The following is a 5,355-nucleotide window of genomic DNA, read 5'->3' as shown; positions in this document are numbered from 1 at the left end:
TAAGAGTAGTAGCACTGATAAGACTAACAGAGGTCTTAGAAGAGCTCCCAGTTAATGTAATTGGATACCCTTGATGTATAAAAGAAATATTTAGTTGAGCAAAGTTGAAAGTTACATCACATAGCTGTCGTAACCAATCTGCGCCAAGCACCATGTCACAACCACCGAGAGGGAGAGCTCGTAAGTCAGCAGAGAATTTGTAACCCTGCATTTCCCATTGAAGGCCTCGACATATACCTTTGATGATGGTGCTATATCCATTGGCAACAGTAATGAGCATATGACCTGTAGGGGATACGTGGAGACCAAGCTTATCTGTGATTTTAGAATCGATCAAACTATATGTACTTCATGTGTCAATCAGTACCATAATATGCTGATTAGTGAGAAGTCCTGCAATGCGAATAGTGTCATGAACAGTAGTGCCTGTCAGGGCATGTAAAGAAATTTCCATGGTTGTATCTGAACTAGAAGGGGAATCCGTCATATGCTCATCAGGTGATGATAAGTCACTCTGATCACTGAGTTCCTCTTCATTAGCAACAAGCATAAATAACTGTTGAGTTTTGCAAATATGGCCAGTCCTGTAGAACTCATCACAGTTATAGCAGAGACCCTTATCTCTGCGAATTTTCATTTGCTGAGAGGTAAGCTTTTTAATAGGTGGAAGTGGGGGGTCAGTGTTTGTAGGTGTAGGTGGGTGAGTAATGAAAGGGGTTGAAGAAGAAGTAGAAGGTTTATTCATATTATGAGGGAGAAAAGAATGGTTTGGCTGTGGATGAATTCTGAGGAATAGAGATAGGTGAAGGAATGAATGGCCTAAAAGGGTACTTGATTTGTTTCGGAGAGTAAACAAGAGAAGCCTGTTGCATTCTAGCTAAGTAAAAAGCACGAGAAGTATCTTTTGTCTTAAACATTTGAACTGTATTGCGGATTTCATCCTTGAAACCACTAATAAAACTCAGTGTATAGAAAGATTCAGGCAATGTTGGATTATTAGCTACCATAAAAGATTTAAAGTGCTCAAATCTATCATAATAATCCTCAACTGCAGTAGTATGAGATAACTCGTTAAAACTACCAACATAATTGTCATGTGCAACGTCCTTAAATCTAACACACAGATCATGAACAAAGGTATCCCAAGACATTTTATGCTTACCCTGTTGATAATTTAAGAACCATGGATCTACTTTAGAATCAAAATGGATTGCAACCATATCAACTCGGTCGGACTCGGCAAAATTATGAAAGGCAAAATAATGTTCACATTTTTGAGCCCAACCCCTTGGATTAGTTCCATCAATTTGGGGGAAATCAACCTTGGGGGTTCGAGAAAACTTACTAGTATGCGAAGTGTGGATCAACTCACGATTTCCATTAGATCCTTTTGATGATTCGTGAAGAGAACCATGATCTATTGTTTCATCAGATTGTACCTCAGGAGGTAGCAAAAGCTGTAAGGCTTTGAAGATGCGGTCAAAATTGGCGTTCGTTCTAGCCTCAGTAGCAGTACAAGAAGCTGATTCTGCAGAAAGAACCTTCAATTGATCACGAATTTCTTGGATTGCAGTTGAGTTTTCCTGAGTAAGTGTATGAACACTGTTAATAGTATGTTTCTTACCGATTGTCATGATGGAGGTCCCAGAATTGAAGTCTGATACCAATTGTACTGTACTAGTACAAGGATGAATGAATTACTTGGTAGCAAGCTACCTTCTCTCTGAAAACAGAGCCTAATTTATCTTCCAAAGGAAAATAGGGTTTCATTCATTGCTTCAATCTTACACAATCATTGGTTATTTAACTGCCCACTCCTGGTTGACGAAAACAACAACCAGGATTACATCAGCCTCACACAAAACTCTAGGAAATAATCTATCCTAATCTTATTCAAATACACAAGCCCAACAGAAAAAGCTTTAGAATTAACAACAGTCACTGCAGCCCAATACTCTGATTAAGTACATGACAGTATCCTCGATAGCGCCCTTTTACTCTCTGACGTGGTATTCCACAGACAATCATTCATCAATAAGTTGACCAAGGCATACCTTCACATCTTTCAGAACAGGAAGGTTAAATACAATTACCTTAGGAGCAAAAAAATAACTACAAGGCCCATTACTAAGCCCTAACTAACTAGTAACTACCACAGAAGAAATTGCAAACTTAACACTGGGTCTACTAAGTCCATCAAAAAAAGATAATAAGCTTCTGGTACCAATTCCGCAATTCCTGAACCGATAACTTTTAATAACACATCACAACTATCCTACAAAACAAATAAAATGACAACTTCTTTCGATAGGTTTAACTCAAAACCAATATTTCTTTAAGAAAATTAGAAATAAAAATTATAGCTTAACATTGAGAATTGGACTAAAAAAAATGGGCAATAAGTCAAAAGAAAGAACAGTAAGAGCAAATGACTGCCATGTGCCTTATTCACTACTGAATTCTTCATCAGCAAAATTTTATATGTACAGATAGTTAGTATAAAATAGCCACTACATACCCAAATAGGTACAATACTAGCTAGAACGATGTCCATTTGGTCAAGCCGTCAAGGTAATCTAATCTCAATTGTTTGGTTATCTGTTAAGTTGTGATAAAAGAAGACCAGCATTGTAGTAGAACGCAACACAAATTTCATTTTTATATGAAATTATTTGAGAAGAACTATACCTAGCAGATGAATCTTCAGACACCTGGTCAGTGGAATTATTTACAAACTCGCATAACATTATCCCGAAGTCCAAGATTTCGGAACTCTATGGATTCTTCATGCCGCAACATGAATCTGATCACAAATATTTAAGTCAGCAAAAGTTAACATCAGTGAAATTTCATACATTACTAGGATTCTCCAATAAGCTCTATAATACCACTATATAATCCAACAACAGACTAATTTTTCATAGAACTTCAATCATGTGAAATCCAAGATGAACTCAACAATATTAGAAAGGAAAGAGTACCTAGAGGTACACAAAAACGTATTGCACATCCATCAATTGCTTGTCCTGTAGGCATCTGCAAATGCACAAAGAGGTTCTGTTTCAATACACATGCAAGAAGAGCACATGTTGGTCATGTATTACCACAAAATACAACAAAATCAATCTGAGCAAACCAAACCCTTGATATGCAAACACACTGAGATATTATGCAACGAACTATGGACTTTTGACATAACAAATGGTCTGTTATATTTGTTTGTGAGAATTGTAATTCTAATTTTGATAAAACAAACCTTCCAGATTCCATCATATCCGTGGGCCTTTAGCTAGTTCCCTAAGTCCTGGAACTTACCAGTCCATCATATCCATAAACCTTTAGCTCGTTCTCCAAGTCCTGGAACCTAGCTATCAACCTCCTGCAATTTGAAATAATGATACAAACAAAAAATCAAGGCATAAACCCAAATTTTAAAGATTAAATATTCAAGAAACATTCCATTATGGGAAATTTATAACTAGGGAAGTGCCATAAATTCAGACTTTAAAATTATTAAAATTAGTTAATATTGACAGAACTTGCAAGAAGCATAAGGTTAGAATCAAGCACTCCAGAACTAATTTCAAGCATAAGGTTAAACATTGAACACGGACAACATGAAAACCAGTTAATTTTTTTTTACCTTCGCACACTCCAGTACCAATTTCACACCAACACTCTAAAAATTTGAACCAACAAAGAAGAACTTACGAAACTACCTTGAGGCGTCAAATACAAAGCTACCCGGTGGATGACAAGCTTTAAATTCTACAACATTAAAAAAAGACTCAACAATGATATTGCTATTCAAATCTAGGGCTTCATAAGAAAGAGAAACAGATGTGGATAAGAAACCTAAATAGAAAAATTAAAGATAAACCCAAATCGTAAGCTAGGGATTTCAATTAAAAAAGTCGAAAATTTTTACCTTATGAGAAATCACAATTTTTGAATCTTTGGGGCCACCATCAAAAACCCAATTAGCTAAATCACTATAGTCCTGACTCCTGAGAGAGAAATTCAAGAGATTCACGGAGTTCTAATCGAGATAAAACAAATTAAAGAGAGCTTTAAAGCTCCATTTTAGAACAAAATGGAAAAAGTCAGACCAAGCGGGATAAGCAGTGACTGATTGAGAGATAAGAACTGAAGGAATAGATTAGTTGAAAGGGATTAGATTTTTCACCTCAAATAGGAAAGGGATGGTATTGAATGAAATTGTGCGGTTTTCAGAAAAGAATAAAGCGAAGGGGCTGGTGCCGCTGGTCAAGAGAGGCCCACTAAAAAAACAGATCACGACCAGCAGTTATGACTCGACCACTAACTTCGTGGTTTAGAAAAGATCTCTGTGGTAGATTATATGAAAACAAATGGGAGTGGCGGTAATATAAAGAACTGTTACCTATAAGGTTACACTTTGATAACAGTTTTTATACAAAACACTTATAATAACTTGAGAACAGTAACAGTTTTATAACTGTTATTATATATCGATGAATAGTATCATTTTGCTACAACATCTTATATAGTAATAGTTTAAAAACTGTCACCATTGTTCCCCACTATTGGCGAGAGCTTTAACAAAAAACTGTTAAATATATCTCATAGTCTATTTTTTGTGACAGTTCAATCGTCAACTGTCACGGTTTCTTCTTGTGAACTGTCACCAAAGCCCATATTTGTACTAGTGTCACCAGAGATTCTAAGGCACGGGACCTCGTGTCTGGGTCTTCGCGAGCTTTGTCGTAGACATCTTGGAGAAACTTCATGTCAGGATCAATGATAGGGTTAGACAGCACCGACGGAGCCGCCTGCTTCTTCTTCTCACCAGTAGGGGGATCCTCTGTGAGTCTCTTGGGCCGCTCAACCTTGGGTTGAACAGGAGGATCAACAACTTTGGGAGAGGTAGTTGTGCGAGACTGAGAAGATTGAAGCTTGGGAGGAGTAGAGAGACTTGTAAGTATGACAGAACTCGGAACTGCGGTCAAAGAAGCTAGATCCAAGACCTTTCGTTGTCTTTTGGGCCCACCAGGAGGGAAAAAACCAGTCTGTGAAATAAGAAGTTCATCATGAAAGGTGTCTAAAAGGTAAGAATAAGCGAGGTGATATTAATGACGAAGTAAAGATACCTGAGAAGAGGGAGGAGGCGGAGCAGGATGATCACGCCTTTTTCGACCCTTAGTTGACTCAAGAACAGTCTGCTTAACGAGGAGAGCGTCATCCTGCAAAGAATAGAAGGTTAGTATTTAAGGATATCACGAGAGGAAAATAATAGGCGAGGTGGATACCTGTTTGGGAATTAAAGACTCGGTAGTAGTAACCCTTTCCTTGCATGTCTTGAGAAAACCAGCGGCA

The 5,355-nt window shown here is 37.5% G+C and overlaps 1 long non-coding RNA gene across 5 annotated transcripts; it reads right to left on the bottom strand.

Moving 5' to 3' along the window:
• Positions 1-1,310: 1,310 nt before the first annotated feature.
• On the bottom strand, positions 1,311-4,194 carry LOC113342916. Of its 5 annotated transcripts, XR_003356917.1 has the most exons (7): positions 3,929-4,194; positions 3,720-3,768; positions 3,257-3,379; positions 2,982-3,036; positions 2,689-2,803; positions 1,625-2,275; positions 1,311-1,528 (listed from the first exon to the last, which is right to left on the bottom strand). It is a non-coding gene; the product is annotated as an uncharacterized LOC113342916 (long non-coding RNA). The 5 variants fall into 5 exon arrangements; XR_003356914.1 differs by having other exon boundaries at positions 1,313-1,528; positions 1,625-2,803; positions 3,644-3,768; XR_003356916.1 differs by having other exon boundaries at positions 1,314-1,528; positions 1,625-2,803; positions 3,712-3,768.
• Between the last annotated feature and the right edge of the window lie 1,161 nt (positions 4,195-5,355).

This window comes from Papaver somniferum, unplaced genomic scaffold (genome assembly GCF_003573695.1).
Source record: "Papaver somniferum cultivar HN1 unplaced genomic scaffold, ASM357369v1 unplaced-scaffold_5, whole genome shotgun sequence".
Classification (NCBI taxonomy): domain Eukaryota; kingdom Viridiplantae; phylum Streptophyta; class Magnoliopsida; order Ranunculales; family Papaveraceae; genus Papaver; species Papaver somniferum.
This window is presented reverse-complemented; position numbering and strand designations above follow the sequence as displayed.